Source organism: Furipterus horrens, unplaced genomic scaffold, assembly GCF_987537825.1.
Source record: "Furipterus horrens unplaced genomic scaffold, mFurHor1.1.pri manual_scaffold_5, whole genome shotgun sequence".
NCBI classification, from domain to species: Eukaryota; Metazoa; Chordata; class Mammalia; order Chiroptera; family Furipteridae; genus Furipterus; species Furipterus horrens.
Genome location: NW_028327175.1, coordinates 187,457,863 through 187,482,675, shown reverse-complemented (window position 1 = coordinate 187,482,675; position 24,813 = coordinate 187,457,863). Strand labels below are relative to the sequence as shown.

General features: G+C 41.1%; 2 pseudogenes; both read left to right on the top strand.

Moving 5' to 3' along the window:
• Positions 1-966: 966 nt before the first annotated feature.
• On the top strand, positions 967-9,849 carry LOC150010616 (E3 ubiquitin-protein ligase Topors pseudogene; annotated as a pseudogene).
• Positions 9,850-18,417: 8,568 nt separating this feature from the next.
• LOC150010615 (small ribosomal subunit protein eS25 pseudogene) lies at positions 18,418-18,792 on the top strand (annotated as a pseudogene).
• The last annotated feature ends 6,021 nt before the right edge of the window (positions 18,793-24,813 follow it).

Below are 24,813 nucleotides of genomic sequence, written 5' to 3'. Positions count from 1 at the left end.
GTGACAGAGAAGCACCAATTGGTTACTTCTCGTACACTCTCGGAACAGGGACTAGGGATTGAACCCACAACCCAGGTATATGCCTGTCCAGGAATTGAACCCACAACCTTTCAGTTATGGAATGATGCTCCAACAAATTGAGCCACACTGGCCAGGGCCATCCACAAGTTCTTGATCACATGCTGAGAAGATTAAAATATTTCAGGCAGGTCCCTATAAACAAAACAAAATAGTGGAAGTCAACATGTAAAGCATTATAAATTTACTTTTATTATTTACTAAATTGTGATATTTTTCCCCAAAGTAATTATCTGTTGATGAAGGAAAGTCTTATGGTGTAATTTGTTCCAAAAAAAACCAAAACCAAAAACAAAACCCAAAAAACAAAACCTAAAGAGTGTAGTCAGTGTACTAAGTGTGTAATGACTCTTTAAGTGATCTAAGAACATGACTGTAAAAATCTTCCTAGACTGCAGTTGTCAGGAACTTGTACACAGCCTCTCCCAAGGATCTTCCCAGTACTCCTGCAGCAGCAAGGCCATGGAATTTGGGCATCTGTGTGATGCTAGCTCAGGCTTCTTTCTTGTCAGGTCGTCTTTCAGTTACAGGCCCAGCAAAAGATAAATAGTCTGACTTCTCTTTTTAAATGCCATTATTTACATTAAGTCTGCCTAAGGTGGGAGGGTGTGGACTTCAGCAAAGAACCACAAGATTTGATAACTGGCCACTTTTCTCTTTGCAGAATTTTCACCTGAATTTTTTCCTCTGGGGCTTCATTTGTCCTTGCCTGGTGGGGTGGTATCACACTTTGGTTGAACCAAGTAGAAAAGAGCTTCATTGTATTTTGTCACCGTGATGCTCCCTAGCCACATAAAATTAGTAAATCCAAAGTCTTTATAATTACTATTTATCATGAGGCTTTCATATGTGTGAGATACTGCACCTACCAGTGCATTCACATCAAGCATGGCCCAGGAGCAAGCTTACCGCTTACTGCACCTTCATGCCGGGGGCTCTTCCTGCTCTACTCCCCACCATCGAAGGGTCCTCACTGCTACCCTGCTGTTAGTAATCCAGTGCCAACAGTTCATTTAGAATCCACCCCCTTGGATCGCTTCTGGTTTTAACTGTTGTAGTTGGGTAATGAAGGATATAGACTTTGAAATTCTCATATTTGCATGAAAATATCAATGGTAAATACTTGCAGGAGCAACACCTGGGAGAGATGAGGGAAGCAAGATGGGGCAGAGGAAAAAGCTGCATTGTACAATGCAGTTACAATCAAGTGCTCAGCTGGTTCCCTAAAGATCTCCAAGACTGGGCTGTCCTTTCACAACTGTCCGTCTTGGCTGGCTTTAGTACCCGCACATTAAGCGATCATTAGATGAGGACTGTCCCTGGGGAGTAAGCATGACCTTGGTGAGGCAGCTCATTTTGTCTAAGATCAATGACAGGAGAACCATCAGTCACTGACAGCAAATCCCAGCAGCTGGGGCAGTGAGTAACTCAGTCCTGAAGGAGGGACACCTGGGTGATGCAGCACACTCTCCACCACAAGAGTAAGCACAATAATTCATATAAAATGCTTGGTGGAATTCCTGATACTAGTAAATGCTCAAGAAGTTATGTTGATAACTATAATTTTTTTCCTGAAGATCTGCCCAAATGCTGACACATAGAATTTGCAAGAAAATTGGTTGAGTATGACCTGTGTGGATTTTGTGTGTGGGTAAAGGTCAGGGAGCACTGAGTTCTATATGAACGAAGCTGAAATGGTTGCAATATGTCTGACCTGTCTTTTTTGCCCCGGCAATTATAGATAGGTAGTCCATGGGAGACCCGATTCTCCTAACCCCTCCTCCACAGCACAGGGTACTCCTCTTTCCTCCAAGAGTTTGATGTTCCTAGGGCTTCTGCCAAAGTGCAGGAGAGAGCTGTGCCCTTTCAGTAAAAACTTCAGTGAGCTGGCAGGAGTGAATTTATTAAATGCGTCTCCACTTTGTTTGGAATTAAATGAACAACCCAGGGATTTTTTCACTTGTGGACAGACTGTTAATACAATATCTGAGCTAAAATCAGTCATCTGCATAGTTAATGATGATAAATCATGGCTCTCAGTTATTTTTAGGGAGGGGCATCATCGCCGTGTCAGATCAGAACAAATTCAGACACCGGCAGAGGACACCTTTGTCTCCCCCACAAATAAAATTTTCCTAATGCAGAGTCAATAAACTCTACTTAAAAACAAGATTTTATAATTATTCCAGTTGACAGTTTGGCAGAACCTTTCATTCCCAGGTAGGCCAGGACGATTGTGGTACCCTAACATTTTCTAAAATATAGTGACTTCTTTGCAAAGGACTCCTGGAGCAAAGTTCTCAAGATTCTTACACTAGGCTTTTTATTTGGTCTTTTCTAGACGCAGGCCTGCAGGGGCTCTTTACCGCATCAGCATGTGTGAAGACCTTTTTTGATTTTCCAGTCTCTGCTGACCTTCCTGTAAAAGTAAGTTCGAGTCAACTCAGTGACATTTTTACAGGGAGCCCCCAAAACTGGTTATTGCGAAGGCCAACTTCCAAAAACCCTACGAGCCTTTCTTTCTCTATGAACAATACTGAAGTGAACAAGAGCATTTGGGGTGAAGCAGAATGATTATTCTTTCATGGTGGAATCACAGGAAAATTTGTAAGCACATGTCCGAGCTTCTCCAAGGGCACGTTAGGATTTAATGTTTTCTATTTTGCTTTTCCAATGGACTTTTTCAAACTTTTCATTGAGATGGGTGAAGATAACACATTTACTGATGAAATTTTAAGGGGACAGAGGCCAATGAAATGTGGTTTTGGAACTCTACAGCATTATACAGATTCAGATTGTTTTTAGACAAGGTCTGATATCTTCATGGGGGTTATAATTTAATTAAGAAGATAGGATGAATGTATATACCAGTAGGACAAATATATGCACACATAAAAATGATAAAAATGATACAAGGCAACTTAAGATGTGTCTGAAGAAATGTATCATTATTTATTCTCTAAGAAGTAAGACAGCCACATTTCCTATGAGACGAGGTATTCAGGGAAGTCTATGTGGAACAGGTGTACCTTACAGAACAGGTAGGGTTCAAGTGGATAGAGAGGAGGCAGCCTGTGTTTAGTGTGGAGCTCTCAAGTTCTGTGGTGCTTTCTGAATTTACATTGCACCTGGTTTAAGATCTCAAAAGCTGTCTTGACCAGTTTCTGTGCAGTGACAGGGATAGGAAGACTGCTAGGAGGGCAAAATATAAGCAGGGCTCCTTTCAGAAAATTGTGGTTGATCTTTATCAAAAACCGAAATGCAGTGGAGACCTTCTGGGTGAGGATATGAACAGGAGAAGAGATGTGGGCTGGAGAAATGAACACCTAAAATGGAACCAAGGTTGTGCTCTAGGTACCAACCCCTGTACTCTGACTCCAAAGAGTTTCCCTCCCCACCTACGCTTTCACTTAGAGACGGTTTCTGACTCCTGATTATGTTGATTCTGCTCTCCCCATCTCGCCATCTCTCTCAGGAGTGCTCCTACCCATTTCAAATAGTGACACATTTGCTGAACAATGTAGCCAGGTGTTTGCATGCACACAGCAAGCCAAAGCTGCCTCGACAGACTGTCAGTGTTGAAATGAGTCTCCCTATCCCCAAATGTAATAACAATAAATTAAGGGCCAGACCCAAATCTCATGATCAGGAACTGAGTGAGATTTTTATTAGGTGCTTTTCATAAAAATGTGGACTTCCTCTTAGTCTTTGCCACAATTGACTGATTCACATTAAGATCACATCCCAGCTCCTCCGGTTCACCATTCTTCAATTGCATGAAGGTGCTTTTCTGTTGCTGGTTTATTGGTGTGACATTGTAATCTTTCATTAGAAAAGCACAGTCTGTGTACCTAACAAGCATATCCAAAACTCCTTGGGTTTTTCTTCCACTCACAGTAATGTTCTCCCCTGCAGAGGCCTTGGCCTTGGCAATCATCTGCCTGGAAACATGAATAAATGAATAAATATGTACTTTAAAGAGAAAGCAATGTCACAAAGAAAAGCTGTAAGCTAAATAACTCTTTGGAAACAACATCATATATCATAGGTTTGTATGTTTCTCTTGTTGACTCAATTTAATAAGATTGGCATTAAAAAATCACCAAAAAAAGTGAAGCTCAAGGCAAGGAGGCTTCTCAGGGACTAAGAGCCCGGAATCTGCACAGGTTGTACTTCTGAGAATCTTCAAGTGAATGGCTGTTCTCCCTGCACACTGCTTGTCAAGAGACAGAGATGTTACATGTGCACAACATAGCCAGAGATGGGGGTGGATGGGACTAACTTTTCTGGGTCACTTTTGTAAGCCAACAGACTCACTTTTCCAGAATTCCACCTCATTTTTGTCTAGAATACTTATAACCAATTAATATATTCCAAGCACCTAACTGAGGGTGTGTGTGGGGGAAAAAAAAAAAACTGATTCCTGGATAGTTTAGATTAATTGTCAGAAGATATGGCATTTGAACCTAGACCTGACATTTGGACCTAGAAACATAAAATTCATTTTACTTTGGATTTTTCAAGGGCAGAGCTTTTGAATAAAGGAGACCACTGTACAGATAGTGAAGGACACACTAGTCTAGGGAAGTGTGGCGTGGACAGAGATATAGAGATGCTGTTCAGAAAGCAAGAAGTACCATCCTCTCCATAAATGCTCATCATCATGGCATACTAAAAAAGAGGGTGAATTCCTAAGACTTTGCTGAACGAAAAATTGTCATTCAATAAATATATGCTACTTGACAAATTGATTCAGTCTGCCCCCTACCTTCTGTCACCCTGTCTTTCTCTAACAGGAGGAACCTATGAGAATATGTAATAGTCTATCTGGTTACTTGAGAATAAAGAGCACTCTTATCAGTTCAGTGGGTGAAGATTTTTAAACTTTAAACACACATATGAGGACAAATACACATACACACATGAATATAGAAAAACTGGGGAAATCTGAGAAAAGATCACTCAATATATAATTGAATAGGATCAGTGCTACAATTTTGCATGTCACCATTGGGGAAATGAGGCAAAGTTTAGAAGAATCTCTGTATCATTTCTTAAAACTACACGTGAATCTAAAATTATTTCCATAAAAATTTCAGTTAACAAACTTTAATTAAAGTAGTGGAAGTTGCCTCAGATCTCCCTCCTTCAGTTCTGTGGCACCATGGGTAACATAGAGTCTAAAATGGGGCGAAATAAACTTTATTATGCATCAATAGACTGGATGATATTTTACCATACACATTTGTTGCTGGGAGACACACAGATTATCAAACCTGGCTTCAACTCTCTGAGAATGAAAACCTCCCAACCATTAATAGCTCCTTGAAGGCAACTGATGGTCCTTTGCTGTGCCCGCCTCCTGGTGCCTACAGCCTCCTTCCACAAAGGCACACCTCCATTCAGGGCATACAGGTTGTGTGGTATAAGGTTTTTTTTATTTTTTAGTTGTTATAAAATGCTTCCCTACTGAAATAATGGATTTATTTACGATTGTAAAATGTACAGATAAATGGCTTGCAGATTTTTGTACCCAGTATGTCACATGTAACTGAAAAATAATTAGATGATCCATCTGCTTCCTGTTATGCACTCCTCAATTTTCTTCACTACCCATCATATTTAAGAATAATCGGCTTTTTTTTATACTAATAAATGACAAAAACTCTAGAGAAATTGATTGGTTCTGCAATACCATTTTGCCAACACTTAACATACTGTTTTTCTTTTTAATTTAAGTCTGACTAGGATTAACTCTCTTCTTATTAATAGTTTTTATGCCAACACCGTTGAGATTTCTTTTTGTATTTTATGGACTCTGCTGAAAATAATATATCCCATAATAAGTGGGAAAATAACCTAATTTATTATTCCTGTAGTAATTAAAAAAAATTTATTCCTGTAGTAATTTTTGATAAGACAAAAATTGACACAGGTTACATTTCTTTGCTGGTGTTATTTAGAGGTAAATTAGTGTTGAACAGACAACCTTTCGAACGAAATTACACAGAATCGTCCCAACTTCCCCCCATGACTCATTACACTTATCCACCATGAGTTAGCACATGTCATTGCAGAGAAAAGAGGATTTTTAAAAATTTCAAGAATCTTTGGGTTTTCTTCAGTCTCTCAGTCCAGGAAAATATTTACAGTACTTTAGGAGGGGAAATAACATCTTTTAAAAAAGATATTTATTGATTATTCTTTAAAAAATTACACAATAAATCAATATTTACCGCTAAAATGTGATGTAGATTAAAAAAAGGAGAAATTACTACACTCCTATCACATATAGATAAACATCACTAAGGCTCTGTTGTTTTTACTATCAGTCTTAAAAAATATGCATTACACATTGTAGACCAGTGTGATGCCGTAATACTGTTTATTTTATTCGTCGCCTGTGTTTTCTCGATGACTAGCATGTGCAGTGAGCCTCTCCCCATGCCAGTAAACACAGATCGAGGAAAAGGCGGAGTCGAGATAGGGTAGCGATATACTTAATTCAGGAATAGGTTTTGCAGTTTTTGGTCGCTGACGGAATAGCGGGGTTTTGCCCCGGGGGACCAGGGAGTCGACCCGTGTGGCCTCGCCAGACCCAGAACCTACCAGTAAGTCAGTCCAGTCTGGGGTGCGGCGGCTCACGGGCTTCATGGGAGAGAGGTGTCCCTAGTCACCCTGTTCTTTCAGTTGCAGCGCAGTGTTAATACAAGGAAGTGGAGGAGGAGAGCAGTCTTGAGAGCAGAAGTTCTGTTTTGCGAAGATCCGAGGCCGTGTCCTTTAAGGGGTCGCAACAGCCGCTGGGGTCCCCGCTGTCTCGCGAGGAGGGTGAAGCGCCCCCCCGTGCTCCGGCTTCTGAGGGCCAGCGGAGAAGTCGCCGCGTCTGCCTTCGCGGATCCTGCTGTCACAGTCCCAGCTTCCTAAACCGCCGGGAGCTTGCCGCAAGCACACCAGCCAGAACTGTGCCGACATTCTCCGAGGTAACGGCATGAGCAGCTAAGGAATTTAAAATGGACAACTTTTCACCGAAAGCTGGCGCTAGCAAATTGCAACAGACAGTACCAGCTGATGAATCTCCTGATTCCAAATGTCCTATTTGCTTGGATAGATTTGATAATGTGTCTTACTTAGATCGCTGTTTTCATAAGTTCTGTTTTCGCTGTGTACAGAAGTGGTCTGAAAACAAAACTCAATGTCCACTATGTAAACAGCCCTTTGAGTCTATTTTCCATTCTGTGAGGGCAGACGATGACTTCCAGGAGTACATCCTAGAGGTTTCATATAATGATTCTTTTGCCACCCCTGATGGTGGACAATTGGGCTATGGTCCAACTATGACAAGCGAGGAAAGTGCTGCTTTTGAGTCACCCAATAGTGTCACAAGTAGAACAACAATTCCACCAGATAGTGGAGTACTATCTGAAGGGTTAGGCATTTCAACAAGACCCAGAGATGGTGACATTTCTCAATTAATGAGACAGATTCCAAGGAGGCCAACCACTACAGATGGAAGATCTTTGCGGGAAGTTCAAGAGCAGCATGTTATTAATTTTAGGCGAACTCTTTATCGAGCTGGTGCTCGCGTTAGACATATTGAAGGTGGTGGTTGCTACCGGGATATTTCCGCTGAATTTTTCCGTAGCAATCCTGCTTGTCTTCACAGGTTAGTCCCCTGGTTAAAGCGTGAGCTTACAGTTCTTTTTGGAGCTCATGAATCTCATGTGAATGTAGTGCAGCATATCATTATGCATAATGTTACTTTGCATGACTTGGAGAGTCAGGCATTTGTGTCTGATTTAAGGCCATTTTTACTTAATTGGACTGAGCATTTCATACACGAACTTATCAGGTTTGCTCGATCTCCTTTCGACCTGGCAGCCTTTGATGAACATGCTAATTATGATTGCCCTGCTCCTTCTTATGAAGAAGGTAGCCATTCTGATGCTTCAGTCATAACAATATCTTCAGATGAAGCTGAGACCCAGGAGTTGGATATTAATGTAGCCAGTGTTAGTCAGGCACCATGGGATGATGAAACTCCAGGGCCATCTTACTCAAGCTCAGAGCAGGTTTATGCTGTCACGTCTCCCCTTTTAACTACTTCCGATAGTTGCCATGAAGACCTTGTAAGAGGAAGAGCCACATCTCAGATACAAGGAGTACAAACCAACGAGGACCTAAATAATGACAGTGATTCTTCTTCAGATGATTGTGTCATTGTTGGATTTGTTAAGCCACTAGCTGAGAGGACCCCAGGACTTGCTGAAGTGTGCTCAGATTCTGAGGAGTTAGGCTCTTATGAGCAAATGGAGACTGTGAAGACACAAGAACAAGAGCAGTCTTATAGTTCTGGTGATAGTGATGATAGTAGATGTTCATCTCCACACTCTTCCCTTGGAAAGGATGAGCAAACAAATAAAGGTCATTGTGATTCTGGTACGATAATCAAATCAAAGAAGGAAGAGAACCAATCCATGTTATTGTCCTCTCCCAGAGACCTGAGCTCATCTCTCAGAGGAGACAGAGTATATTCTCCATGTAACCATAGACACGGAAGGAGGGGAAGATCAAGAGGTCTAGATTCGCATTCCCAGAGTAGAAATGGGCATGATGAGGAGAATCATAGAAAGCCTCATGGTAAGAAGAGAATGAAAAGAAAACGATCCAGAAGCAGGGAAAATAGTAGACCTCGAAGTAGAAGACCCAAAAGAAGATCAAGAACTAGAGATAGGAGTTGGTCAAGAAGAAGCCAAACTCTGTCTGTAAGTAGTGGGAGCACAAGCAGATCAAGATCTCGTAGCAGTGATCATTGTAAAAGAAGATCACGGAGCAGAACTAGAGATCACTGTTATTTAGGAAATAATTACGGAAGCAGATATAAGTGCGATTGTACTTCCTGCAGTGGAAACAAGGATAGAGATGGCTATGAATCATCTTACAGACAATCTTCAAGTCCAGAATTTAGAATTCAGTCGTTTTCTGAAAGAACAAATGCTAGGAATAAAGGTAATCACAGTGAAAGGAAATATTACTATTATGAAAGGCACAGATCAAGAAGCCTGTCCAGTAACAGATCGAAGACTGCATCTCCAGGGCCTGACCGGGTGGGAAATGAAAAGCCTGGAGGGAAACGAAAATACAAAACACGACATTTGGAGGGTACTAATGAAGTGGCACAACCATCTCGTGAATTTAGCTCTAAAGTAAAGGAAGGTCATTGCCAAAAATCTTTATCGAAGTTGGATGAAAATTCCAAAACTGAGAGTGATAGTGTTTCAGATAGCCAATCATCAGACAGAGAGACAGAACACAGGATGAAGAAAAGGAGGACCTGGAGTCTTAAGTGCAGAGATAGTTTATGAAGGGAAAGCTACACATACCACTGAATATAAAGAGCAAAAGAAGCATAAGAAGAAACATAAGAAACACCATGAAGATAATGCTTCACGTTCCCCAGCTTTAATGACTATTGACGGTGATAGTGATGAGGATTCCGAAGGAAGGGAGAGCACAGACTGTGACCATAGTGGTCTTCAAGACCCTCTACAAAGTGAGGTTTTTGCTTTGGAGACATTTGAAACTGAATATATAGTTACAATAGAAGATGAAGTTGGTGTTCTGGACAAAGAATGGGATATTACCACACTTACCAGAACCGTAGATAATGTTCCACTTCAGCCAGCTTCAGTTGAACGAACTCTTGCTGTAAGAGAAGAGAGCGCCTTTGCTACCGATTTGGAGAACCAGCCCAGTAGTATGTCTTCAAACTGAGCCATCAAGACAATTATCATCTCCGTGGACATCATTCATGTCAGTGTCTCTCGGTAGAGACCATGATATGTCTAAATAAACGGCCAAAGCATCTTACCGAGAATTCTGACGATATAAAATGAAGTAGAAAAAGGAACAGCGTCATCCGCAGCCTGTTGAGATGACTTTTGGTGAAAACTTTTCCCCCTTAAAAATATGTTACATGATTTTTTTTGTTTTAAAAATTTATAAAAATTATTTGTTCAAAAAGTATGTTGCATCCTCAGATATATGCACTTTTAAGTGAAGAAAATGTTATTGCGAACAGTTTATTTAAAAGTTGGGATTCTTTTAAAATAAGAATATATGATTTTAGAAGTTATTTCATAAAGCCATATGGTATTGACAAAAACAAAACACAAAAGACAAAAAAACACAGATCACTGTGGTCATTTCTAAGAGTGGCCTGTCCGTTTGTTATTTAACCAGCCCTGTGTGGAAATGTAAATTATTCCAGTACTTCCAGCACTTTTGCCTCATGTTTAGTTTGTTTTTGATGGCTTACCTGAAGCTCAGAGGGCAGATAAGAATGACCAATTCGTTGTCTGTGGCAGAATATTTTCCCTTGTCTCTGTAAGCCACTGTGTTTTAGATAGGGAGAAAAAGAGCCTGACGTTTAAGCTAAGGCTGATGGTTTTCTAGGGTAGGCTCATCCTCCGCTCTGCCCTCTGCGTTTGCCGCCAGTGTCTACGCAGACCTTGGCGCTGAGGCTGCCCCTGATCCTCCTGTCTCACAGCAGCCCTGGTGATGGCAGCGGCTGGTCAGGAATGAAAGCCTCTTTCTCTGTTTGCCAGAAGAGCTGCTAGTTGTGGTTGACTCCGCTTGAGGGAAAAATACAAATAAAGTTTTATAGCAAAAGGAATTCCTCTCCTTCCTCTTCCTCCTCGCTCCTTCTACTTATTGTGGTAAGAACATTGAGCATGAGGTCTCCCCTCTTAAAATCCAAAATATACCATGTAGTATTGTAAACTGTAAGCACTATGACATACAGAAGATCTTTAGGGCTGCTCATTTTGCATAACTGAAACTTTATACCTGTTGAACAACAAGTCTCCATATCGTCCTCTCTCAGCAGATGAATGGGTAAAGAAAATGTGATATATAAATGCAATGGCCTATTATTCAGCCCTCAAATGGAAGGAAATTCTGCCCTAAGCAGCAACAGGGATACATCTTGAGACCATTACGTTAAGTGAAATAAGCCAGTAACAAAAGGACAAATACTAGTGATTCCACTTATATGAGGTATCTAAAATAGGGCACTTTCTTCTTAAGAATATGATAGGAAGTTCTGTTGAAAGTTTAAATGTCTTACCTCTGTCTTCGGTCTCTCTTTAAGAATCCTTGCAAGTAAAATAACAGGCTAGACTAGATAGACTAACTTTCCCTACACTGAACAATAGTCTCAAAGTTAGAGTCTTGAGCAGACACATCCACTCTTCAATGTCCTACCTAATTAATCCCCTTAAAATGAGGCTGGAGACTCCCATTGGCTTCCCATAGTTCCTTCCCCTGTCCCACTGTCATTGCTTAGTTGGTTCCATATTGCAGTCAACCACCTGGAGGAGCACTGACCTTCTTCAGAAGGAATGTGAGTGTCTCAAATTCAACAGCTCACATAGGAACACGAACTCAGGCCTGACCGCCAACTTGGACAGTAATATTTTCTTCCAGAACTGGGAACTTGGCTGTGCTTTCAACTAAGCCCTTACCTTGTAGCTCAACTGCAAGAATATGCTCTCTTGAAACCTGGGGACCACCACAGGTACCCTAAGAGTGACATCCTGTCTTCCTGCTTGTCCAGCCTAGACTTTTCATTACCTCCAGCACTGGACCACCATGGCCTGTGTCTCTCAGATTCCTGGTGCCCTGATCCACACACCTGGACTTCCATCACCACGCATCCTGTCACCTTTTCTGATGACAACTGAAATGCCTCCCTCCTATTGTCTTTCCTTAACTTCCTGGATGGCGGGCTTTGTGTGCCTGCTGCTGTGCAGTCCCTTCTCCTTTGAAGTTTCGTCCACCACTAATGGGGTAGAATAAAACCTGGATTCTGGATTCCAGAGCCTTAGTTGTGAGCCATCAGGGGCTGACACCTCTGTTCTAATGGTGTCCATCTAGGAAATGGTTAACTCAGTAGCTCTCCTTTGTTGGCTTGTATCACTTTCCCAGTACCTGCCACTGTCCCCAGTTTGGGTTGCCTCTCAAAGCAACTCCTCTCAGTATAGGCTTTTGGGAAAACTCAACCAAGGCAACTCCCTCCCTCAAATACATGTTTTGGTGTCTCCACTGTCTGCAGAGTAAAGCCCACACGTCATTTTGTACAGCTCATTGTGAAGACCTGGGCCTTTATTTCTCATGTCCCTTGTCCCCACACCCCTTGGGTAGCCATTGGTTAGAGCCAGACTGAACCCCTGCCAGGCTCCATTCATACCTCCCATTGTTCTCTTAGGGCTCCAGCTCCTGGGTCTTACACTGGACTAAACTGACTTGGACCAAAGGACCTAGAGGTGGAGGAAAGCAATAGAAAGTTGGGAAGTTAGAGTTTTATTTATTTATTTTGGCAGAAAGTAAAACACAAGTTACTACAATGAAAGCTAAATAATTTAAATAATAGTTCAGTCCCATCTGCCCTCTCTATTAAAAGGTCAGGATAGATTCCGCTGTGGAGCTTCATATATAATACAAGATAAACGAAATATAGCAACGTAGAAGGCAAGGCTTCATTTCATACTTAAAAAAAACTTCCACAAATGTCTAAGCCAGGGTGTCTGCCAATGCTGCGCGGGGCTTATGAGATACATAACAGCTCAAAGTAATTCAAACTCTCACAAAGAAGCGTTTCTGACATCCAAAGACATGTTTCTCCCAAGGTCCTTCTCTGCTTCCAGACTCAGGAATCTGTTCAGGGCACACATACAAAAAAAAAATCACTAAGTTAAGATGGCAATTTGGAAGGAGTTCCACGGAACTGAGCTGTCTGGTTGCAGAGCTGCCTCTCATTCGTTCGCATGGGGCCTCTGAACTCCACGCACTAGTCACTTCCAGTTTCTGAGACGAGCCCTGGTGTTTCAGTGCAAAGACTAGGATGAATTTTTCGCCACAGAAAGGAAGTGGGATTACCTTTTCTTCTCACTCCTGCATTTTCCCTTCTCTCCTTTGCTTCTGGGGATCATGCTCTCTGGAAGCACATTACTCAGAGTTACTTGATCGTTCAGTCAATATGCACATTTGTGTGAAGACCTACTGCGCACCCAGCACTGCTAAGAAACAGAGTGGCTGCTCTAACATACATTATCAGGCTGGGCGGTATGAATGAATATTGCAGAGTGTAGTGTGCCCTGTGCAAGCTTTAAATCAAGATAAGAATGACCAGGTGACCCATGTGCTCCCTCAGCTTAGCTCCGACCAGAAACCGGTGCTGCATCTTGCTCCAGGCAAAGGTTTGCTCCCATAGTGGTCTTTTTTTGGGGGGGGGGCGGGGGGGCGGTTGCGGTTAGGACTGCTTTGGCTATAAATAATCTCCTGGATTTATCAATGAGCACATTTAACATATTACATAGCAAGAACGGCAGAAGTGGTTGGGTTCAAGATTGTTAAACCCCAGCTCCTTTCTATCATCTGAGCGCGAGTTTTTCTCTGCTTTCTACTCTTTGGTGTATTGACCTTATCCATTGGAATATTCCCTTCATGGACACACACTGATATGACGGCATCTTACCAAAGAACTCTATTCCATTTCCTCGTGTACTTCTTTTTAATAACAAACCCTTCCACCCAAAAATCCTCTCATGGTTTAACTGGTGCACAGTTAAACCAGTCCCTGGAAAGAAGAATTACAGTAATGTTGTTTGGCTGAAGTTAACTTGTTTGTGCTCCCAACATTGTGCAGAGAGGATGAATACTCAGGGTGGATTCTTAGGTAAGCAGGCAAGCACGCTGATGATTCATTGGGTCTCAGCTATCTTACTTTTCTAATTGTGGCATCATACTTCCCCTTAAATATGGGTGGTTGGGAAATGTAATTCAACAAGTATCACTCCACACCTGCTGTTTGTTGCGCACTACGCTATATGCCATGAGGTATTCAGAGCTGACTAAGACAGTCTCTTAACCTTTCGGTAGCTTCTAATCTCATGGGGAGGCTAAGCTAATTAATTTGTATTATACAGGACAAGGTATACTCTAATAAAAGCCATGTGGGAGTTTAAGCTACTTTGGGAACTGGACTGAGTCAGTATTAGAACCTGTTCATCTTGGACTGGCCCTTTACGTAACTCTCTGCTTCTCAGGGAAAGTTTAAATCTGGACCATAACTGGGGGTCTGGAGCTGGGGTTAGGATAAAGGGCTTGGCTGGCCACTGGTCTGGCCACTAGATTTCATCCTAGGGCAGCTGTCTACTAGAGATATAGCAAGGGCAGCATCAGAGAAGGAAATGAACCAGCATTTATTGAGAACCACTTACAGCCCAGACCTTTACATATGCTTTAGTTCATTTGATCAAATCCGAGAGCATCCAAAATTTAAGGTACTCATTATTCTCAGAATTGCAAATAAGGTAATTGACATTCAGAAAAGTTAAGTCTCTCCTCCAAATTGATCTGAAGCCCAGATCAGACTCTTCTAGAAGGCTTTAATTTTCTATTTTTTTGATACAGAGAGTAATCTGGGTTCCTAGGAGGGTCATAGAAGTTTATAGGCAAGAAGCATATTAGTTAATTAGCAGGAATGTCTTAAAACAATCAACCAAAATGCTAAAGAAAGTAAACAGAGTGTATTGTGTTGTTGTCTATGGATTTGAGTCAGGCAAGCTTCGGAGAATTATTGGACCCCAAGAAGTGAAAGCGGGATTTGGGGAGAGAGGTTTTACTGTGTTATATTTCTCTGAAGAGTTTAGTTTTTAGTTTTTACATTAAACCACTGAAATCTTTATTCATTTTAGTAGTTGCTTCCCTCAAAGAACTTACATTTTAGCTCTAATATCAGACCAAATATTAAAAAGAGAGTGGGGCCAGAGGATAAGACTATGTTGAAGCAGATACATATCATGGAGTACATAGCTGGAGTATCTTCCTTAATGTAGATGGTAGTCAAAGAAGGCTTCTTAGAAGAAAGGGATGAACACATTCCACACTTTTGACCTTGAAGAGGCAGAGGAGCAAGACAATGAAACAAGGTGTGAAAGGAGAAGGGGGCCTTTGGGGACATTGTTCTAAGACTTCTCTTTCTTTGTCTATGAAGGTTGGATGCCAACCTGACATTAGGAAAGACTGCGTGATCCAGGACAGACTTTTACACTTGGTGGGCAGGAAAGGAGAGGGCTGTTGCAGACATATCCAGAGATGCCTAGTTAGCCCTTGGAAAAACCACATCTGAATCAATCACTTCCATTCCCTATTCATCTCCCATCTGCTTTTCACGTTAAAATTTGTTGCAAGCACATTACTAAAACTATGAAAATCATGAAAAGATAGAAATAAAATTGAAGGAAAAGTGGGAGTAACATCTAAGTTAAAAGTAACTGAAAAACCACAAAGATTTTGCTTTGTAAAATTTAAAATCTCATTTAATTTAATTACCAGGCAGATGGAGGAAAACCATTTCTAGTAAGGTTATTAGACTTTCATTATAAGAGCTTGTGTAACAGATAAACAGTAACTAAGACCACAACAAACATTAAAAATTCAAAAAGAGGACACACAAGTTCAAAATAAATATGTAGAAAGAATGTTCTATTTTCCAGAAATGCTAATTAAAGAAATTAGGAGCTATCACTTTCCCAGCCAATTGCCCAAGCGTTTTAAGAAATGAAAGTGACCAGTGCTGGCAAGGATGGAGCTGTCACTCGCACATTGCAGAAAGTGTACCTTACTTCAGGGATGCTCTTAGGCGATTTGGGTACAGGTGCTAAAGTGTTCAAAGCCTTTGTGTTGATGCTAATTGAGACATCTATTCTAAAAAAAAAAAAAAAAAAAAAAAAAGTCCTAAGTGTAAGATACATGTATGTCTTTAAGCACAACAACATTTTCTGCCCACATTTTCAAATATAAATTTGTTCAAGTAAAGAATATATAATATATAATTTCAAAGAACTTTTATTAGAGCATATGCATTTTTGTAATGTGGAAATAATAACTAACCATGGAAATATAAACATATAAGCCATCATACCAAGACTGTACTCTGTCTTCAAGGAGGTTGCCAACAGATTGCCTGGGCCAGAATGCACGGAAATGCAAAGAGTCAGCAAAGGAAGGTGATTCAGAGTAAAAACATGTCACCTATTGGGATATAGCAGGGAGGCAAATGACTGGGAGTAATACGTCTTCCTTTTTTCATATGCTTATATTTTTAAATGAGAAAATAATGCAAATTTGCTGCAGAAAAATAGGAAAATACAGAAAAAGTAAAAATGACTTGTAATTCTCAATACAACGGTTAACCTCTTGACAAGCTTCCTTTTTCTTTTTTCCCATCAGCAAAGATGTGTACCTAGGAAGAATGGGATCTGAGAAAGAACTGCTGGATATTTATGGGAGTAAGAGCAAGCAGGTCTTTTAAAAGCATGGCTCTCATTTAGATATTGTACTAGTGAAATTCAAGGCACTATTGGTGCTTGTAAGGAAACAAAAAGCTAAATGTGCATTCGCAGAGACTAGGGTGTCCAAGTTGAGAAGAACCTAAGCATCATCTATTTGCCTCCTACTTTTCAACTCACAAATGGGGAAACGAAGGCAAGGGAGGATTTTCCTAAGGCCCCAAAACCTGAGTGAGACCTCCTGATTTCTGCTGGCAACATCAGCAATGTGCTCATCCATGGGTCTTGAGGTCAGGCTGCCCAGGTTGAAATCCCAAAGTGTGTGACCTTAGATATGTTATTTAACCTCCATGAATTCCAGTTTTCTCACTTATGAAAGTGAATGATAACAATAATGCTGTCCTTATCAGAGAGACATTGTGGGATTAAATGTCATCATAATTTACATCAGTTGGCTAGGGCTGACATAACAAAATATCACAAACTGGGTGGTTTAAAAACAGAAATGTACACTCTCACAGTTCTGGGGCCTAGAAGTCTAAGATCAAGATGTTGGCAGGTTTGTTTTCTTCAAGGCTTCTCTCGACTTGCATATAGCATCTTCTTGCTGTGTCCTCATATGGTCATCCCTTGGTCTGTTATCTGCAATCTGACCTCCTCATCTTCAAAGAACATTGGTCATATTAGATTGAGGACCACTTCTTAAAGACCCTGTCTCCAAATACACATTCTGAAGTACTTCAACATATAAATTCTGGGGGAACATAATTCAGCCATATCACTTGTACATTTGTTTAGCTTACTGTCTATTATTTTTATTAAATAGAACTATGCTTTTCCAGTATATGACAGTGTATAGCACTTCAGAGGTTATTTTCCATTGTATAAGTGGCAAAATTCCTGGAACGTGGCACATCCTTTTATCATTGGGAGATGCTGGATTGACCAAATTTATTTAAAGCTAGAAACCACTTTTCAACATTTACAAAATTTATATGTGGCAGAAATTATTGGGAAGGGCTGAACTGTACTAATACTACAGATTGAAAGCCTTACATTAAAAGAAAAATGCATCTGTATTTAGTTATGATGAACATTTAATTTCAACTTGGTTGCTAATGGAGAATCTACAATCCATTGGAAAGAAAGTATTTGGCTACCCTATTCTGCTCCATTCCCCAGCTCATCTGCTTCTTCCCTACACATTCCACTGTGGAGGAGGTGATCATCTATGAAATGCATGTTGAATGGACTCTCTTAAAAGAGTTCGTGTCTAAACCTACTTATACATGCCTTTCTTGCAATAGTGAAGTTATACATCTTCATTTTAATATCCTTCCTTCCTGAAAGAGTCTATTTCAGGAAGGGGAGAGGGGGAATGACTAATCAAATTATTTGCAAATTTTAATTATATTTAGAAATCCAACTCATTTCATAGACAAACAATAGGAATTACTGAATCCATCCTTTCAACTAATGTCCTCAGGGTCAGTTTATTAGATGAATAAAGTGGAAGACTAATATTCTCTCTCCTTCAAGATACAAGTAATCATAGAAACACAAATTAATTCACTGTGGACTGTGTTCAATAAGAATAAATTGTTAAAAGCTCAGTATTTTGTGTGTGGTTAGAGTCTTGTTTTGGGGTTTTCTCCATTTAATTAGTTTGAGTTCACTTTGGCATTAGCTCTCTGCCATCAGGTCAAGTCAGGTGGAATGTAATGGGCACAAATTCTGTGACTGGGAAGAACATTTGGATGCTGGTGGGGCATATATGCTGGCCTGCATGGGACAGTCACTATTCTGAGGACACCTGAACACTTGGCAGAGTAGTTTGTGTTTCTAGTGTTTGAAGGATTGCTTGTTGCTATCAGTCACTACAGAGAGTGAGTGTGTTATGTTAGCTCACTCTCTGTAGTGACTGATAAAAAAATATAGGACGTCTTCTCAGAGCAGCAGTGATAGCGGCCACTCCAGGAGTTTCGCTATGCCACCCAAGGACGACAAGAAGAAAGATGCTGGAAAGTCAGCCAGGAAAGACATAGGCCCAGTGAACAAATCTGGGGGCAAGGCCAAAAAGGAGAGGTGGTACAAAGGTAAAGTTTGGGACAAGCTCAATAACCTAGTCTCGTTTGACAAAGCAGTGTATGACAAAGTCAGTAAGGAAGTTCCCAACTACAAGCTTATGACCCCGGCTGTCGTCTCTGAGCGGCTGAAGGTCTGCGGTTCCTTGGCCAGGGCAGCCCTTCAGGAGCTCCTTCGAAAAGGACTCATTAAACTAGTTTCCAAGCACAGAGCTCAAGTAATTTCCACCAGAAACACCAAAGGTTGGGATGCCCCAGCTGTTGGTGAAGATGCATGAACAACAGGTCCCGCCAGCTGTACATTTTGAAAAATTAAACTTTATTAAATCAGTAAAAAGCAACACACACACACACACACACACACACCCTTAATCTCATGCCCTACAAACTCCCCATTGAAGAGCAGTTCAGTCCTTGAAGTAGACATGACCTCACTGTTTATAAACACAGCTACTTTAAACCACGACTGATAGCCCTGTCTCTCATATCACCGTTATCTTTCATCCTAGGTAAAGCCTTTCCTCTTGAATAAAGACAAACATCTTTTAACCTTACAGCTGGCAGCTACCTGACATTAAAAACCAATTGTAGCCAGTTGCCTGTGGCTGATAAATTATCAGGGGAAGTCATCTTAGATGCTGAAATTCGACATTAAAATTTATTTAAGAGAGAGAGAGAGAGGGAGAGACTCTGAGCAGCACTGTTCATGTCTTGTGTTGTAGCACAGACTGAGGGAGGATTCAAGCCGCTCCCGCCAGTGATGGCTCCTGGACTGAGTTGGGCAGAGGCTGTTCCCTTTGCTAGTGGGATGCGCAGGTCAAGGGAAAACTGAGCACTTACAGCGTTAAGACAATTTCATGCTTAAGGCTGACACCATGGATTTATTGACCTTAATTTCATTCATTCAGTGACTATTACTGACTGTCTATACTAGTTCTGATGGGATATCACAATCTATTATATATATATATATATATATATATATATATATTTGTATATATATAAAATAGATTATGACATAAACTATCATCAACTCTTAATATTAGTTAACAGTTGAGGGTTTAATTTGCGACTAACTCTACAGTCTGCACAACACATGTGATGTAGGTACTGCTAATGTCCCCATTTTACAGATAATGAAGTAGAAGCTCACAGATGCTAAGTACTCTGCCCACTCTAACCCAGCTAGTGGGTGGTAGAGCCAGAGACTGGACTCCTGACCACTCAACACATGGACTTTCAACACCACCATTTCCTTCAAAACAGAAAAAATAAAAAAAAATAAAAACAAACTGCAAAAATTATTCATAACCAAAAATGTGAGAAAGACAATTCTAGAAATCCTAAAGTTATCTTTAAGAAAAAATCACTCGTTCTGATTTTTCTTATTTCACTGTAGACTAGAGAAAGCTTTGTCAAAGGCCTCCTCTGGCCCACAGACCCGTACTCGGGGATCCCGGCTCTTGAGTCTGCAGCAACAGAGAACGTTCTAATTCACATCCCATGTGACTTTCTAGAGAGTTCAGACTCTGCAGTTGTCAGGAACTTGTACACAGCCTCTCCCAAGGATCTTCCCAGTACTCCTGCAGCAGCAAGGCCATGGAATTTGGGCATCTGTGTGATGCTAGCTCAGGCTTCTTTGTTGTCAGGTCGTCTTTCAGTTATAGCCCCAGCAAAGGTAAATAGTCTGACTTCTCTTTTTAAATGCCATTATTTACATTAAGTCTGCCTAAGGTGGGAGGGTGTGGACTTCAGCAAAGAACCACAAGATTTGATAACCGACCACTTTTCTCTTTGCAGAATTTTCACCTGAATTTTTTTTCCTCTGGGGCTTCATTTGTCCTTGCCTGGTGGGGTGGCATCACACTTTGGTTGAACCAAGTAGAAAAGAGCTTCATTGTATTTTGTCACCGGATGCTCCCTAACCACATAAAATTAGCCCCACCCTCCCTAGTGAAAGGCATTTGAAACAAGTCATTTGAACATGTTTCATAAAATTAGGGAGGTGGATAATGGGGATGTTATTTGATCTCATGATTATGAATGAGCTATTGATTAGTAGAAACACAATCGGGCCTTACTGGGAAGAGCTTAGCCAGGCAGTGTCTGCAGGGGCAGGCTTTCTGAGTTACATCGTAGTCAGATTCGCCTCGCTGACTCAGGCTCTGACCTAACACTGTCTCAGTCTCTTGGGCTCATCCTGACTCCCTGAGAAGGACAGCTCCTCACATGGCAGATCTGGATCCTGGGGAAATCTCGGCTGGATTTTGGCGGCTCTACTCAAATAATGTTCGGCATCCTGGGAGAAAATAAGCAGGGCCAGCAAGGGTCATGATGGGAGCTACCCAGGGGTCCTGGGCACATACATATCATTAATCACCTTAGATAAGTATTATAATAATAAGAAATTAGTAATGATGTTATATATTAGCCATAGTTTGGGTTACGTAGTACATGGCAGATGTCATAATGAGTATGCTTTATCATTTAATCCACACAATAACCTTGTGAGGTAGTTATTACCATTCCCACTTTCATTTCGTGTCTTTCTTTCTTTTTTTTTTTTTTAGATGAGGAAACTTAGGGTTAGAATTGTTAAGTGATTTGATCAAAGGCATATAGACATGGTACTATGACTTAAGCCCAAGTTTGTCTTATTCTAAGCAGACAGAGTTGGAAAATATACACACATGCATGTATACATGCACACACACACCCCCCACTTACATTTATTTATGTCTGTTCCTCTGTCTATTAATACCATATCACCAATTCCAGCTCCACAGCACAGGGTGTACGCTGATCTTCCCTCTCTCCATGTTTATAACCACCTCACCTTGTGTAGAATTTGTGCATATTAAATATAATGCTGCATATAACCCACACAGCAGGACTGCCACATGATCTCTCAGGCGAATTGGAAAAAGATGCCCTCCCCTCAAGGTGGACAATTTGGCTAACGGAGTGTGGCAATTCTAGCTCCTGCTCACCACCTCAGCTGGGCCGAATCAGCATGCAGTGAGTGGTAAATTATTTACACTCAAGGTCAAGTCTTTCAGGAAAACTGCACAGATACATATAAAGAAATTATGACTAATATAATTTTTCCTTGGAGAATTTCTCATTACCACTAGGGTCGTGGAATAAAAAAAAAGTGTCACCAAGGTTTCCCACTTGGATGGCAAATCAATGCAATCTAGTGTGTTGTCAATATCACTGGCTATATCCTGTTGAGCATAATTGAAAGTGGGTTGACTGACTTATTACAGATTTTTTTTTTAACTTGATGCTCAACTATACATCACTCTACACTCTGAATCAGAAGCAGGTTGATATATAAAATAAAACCTGTCCCTGTCTTCTAAAAGCCTGGCTAGCAGCCGAGAAGAGGCTGATCTATCCATAATGCAGAACACATAATTCAAAATGACCCTGAAGGTAAGGGGGGAAGAAAGCCTTGCCTAATTTCATGTACATGGTCAGTAAAATTTGCTGACAGATTTATAAGCTTCAACCTGCTAAACATTCCTCTGCTGAATTTTGTCACTGACTTATCTTGAAGAGAGGCAAATAAACTCATCTTCAGGCTCTTTAGATGCTCTTTCCCCAGGGCCAGAGGGGCTTTTAATCTGTCAGAGAGAAACCAATGAAATTTGACTCGATGCTACACGTGTCTGATGCTACAATAGTCTGAAATCCTGAGATGGAGGCTCTAAAGGTGACACAAACGTCTCTGCTGGTGCTGACCATGTGGAGGACGGCAAGGGGATTATGACGATGTCATCTGCATTGGGAGTCCCTGCTGTACAACGTTAGAGTGACAGAAAACTCCAGCGCCATTGACTGCTCAGCCACACTGTCTTCCTTTTTAACCTCTTGATGAGGGTAGGCATGGGAGAACTAAAAACCATGTGGTCTCTCACTTGCCAAGCCAGGTGACAGTGACACCTAAAGAGTCTTAGGGGATGCTGAGAATTAATGAATAACATCCAGGAGATGAAGCAAAGGCATCATTGTTGCTCCCAGACGTTGGCAGCTCTCTGAGTACTTTCAAGAGTTTTGAAATTTTCAGGCTGAAACTGATGACAGTTTGTAGATATAGATAGATTTATTTTTAAGGAACTGGCTCATGGCATTGCGGAGGCTGAAATTTGTTGGGCTGGCTGTAAACTCAGGCAGGAATTGATGTTAAAGTCTTGCGGCAGAATTTCTTTTCTGGGAAATCTCAGGTTTTGTTTTTAGTGTCATTTATCTGATTGAATAAGGTCCACCACATTTATCGAGGGTCATTTCCTTTACTTGAAATTAACTGATTGTAAACATTAACCACATCTACAAAATACCTTCAGAGCAACACCTAGAAGTGTTTGATTACAGTAACTGTATAATAGCCCAGTCAACTTGGCATATAAAACTAACCATCATCCAGCTTTGGTCTAATGGCCTACCTTGTATGCTGAAGACTATGCAAAGCCAAGTCAAAGGAGCTCTTTGTGATTTATTTTCCAGTTATCTGCTCCCCAAAACAATATTTAATCAATGGATCCCAATAAAGGAAAAGAGGACTGAGCTCTCCATGAGATAAATCTGAAAGAACACAGCAGGGTGCATTCAGTAGGTGCTCAATAAGTGGGCCCTGCTCCTTCCTCCTGCAGGAGCCCCTGCGCCTCTCCTACTGAGGATGGGAGAAGGGAAGAAGCTAGTTCTGTCCAAAGGAGAGCTGTGTCTGAGGATTCCCTGCATTGTTTCCATAGCCATAGCTAGGTTTCAGGAATCATCCTTATTGTCACCTTCTGCCACTTGGCAAATTCCCACCACAGATGAGAGACGACATCATCATCCTGGAAGTGACAGGGGAGGAAGGACTCTCCCACCCACACCTCTGTTCTCCTTTCAGGGGGACCAGAGAGGTTAGGTGTGGCTTTGGAATGAAATGGTCCAGAGTTTGACCTCCTTTCTCCCATTTCCCAGCTGTGTGACAACTGAGCTAAATTATCTACCATTTCTCCCTTAGTAAAACGGGTTCATGTTATCACTTGTCTAGGGGGTGACATAGGGAGAAACAAGATAATGTAGGAAGAACTTTATGTAGTGCCTGAGAATGAGTATAAACATGCTAGTTAATAATCATGGCTTTTTAAATTAAAAAAATTAAAATATTTTATTTATTTTTAAAGAGAGGGGAAGGAGGGGAGAAAGAGAGGGAAACATTAATGTGTGGCTGCCTCTTGTGTGCCCCCAACTGGGAACCTGGTCCACAACCCAGGCATGTGCCCTGACTGGGAATCGAACCAGCAACTCTTTGGTTCACAGGCTGGCACTCAGTCCACTGAGTCACACTAGCCAGGGCTGATTATTGCTTTGACTTAAAATTCTAAGAAACATTCCTTTAGCTTAAATCCTCTACACACAGTCATATACTTTGGTGCCACCTGACAGACTTACCACATTGTTACCAACACTCCATGTGAATCAAAATCTCAGGTCACTTTTCTACATGAGAAGGGTGAACTGGGGACACTGGGGAGGCCAGAGATGAGAGCATAGAGGAAGTAGGAGTAAACTCTGTTATATTTTGCAGAATTCCCCTAGCCTCAGAGGTTCATATTTCTTAAGAAGATCTTTCAATGAGCCAAACAACACTAGGGCATCAATAGAGTCTCCACTAATAGAAGACACTGGTTGTGGGGCTCAGGACCCCTTTGGGTCCTGAGGACCCCAAAGAGCCCCCAAGAAGCCTTTGAGGAGGCAATTGTTCTCTGAATAAATGGAGCACCACACCCTCCGGGGTAGGCAGCTGCAAGCTTTCTTGAGCACTAATGTTACTTACAATCACGAGGGTTTAAATGCTGCAAATAACATACAAGCATGGCACATGGAAGAGCACAAAACAACCATCAGGATAATAATATGTGTGCAAGGAAGCCATCAAACTCTCTGCAAATAACAGGCCATATAATACTAAATAATTCCACCCCTTATTACCATTTAATAATGTGTCATCTGACTGAAGCAGTTTCTTAAGTACTTGATGTTTTCTGCTGGAACCAAGTCATTAATTCCATATATACAGTTAATGGGAAATCCCCGAGTCCAAATTAGGTTCCTGAGAAGACGCATGGAATTATAGGCAAGGAGAACTCCTTTATCCTTTCCTCCCCTTCTGCAGATACTGTGTTGCTTTTCCACCAAACTTTTTTTTTTTTTTTTTGGCCGTGAACTCTACTTTGAATACTGCATAACACCCTGGAAAGAAGTGCCTATTATAGCTCATGATGCTTTTGAATTGTATTGCTAAG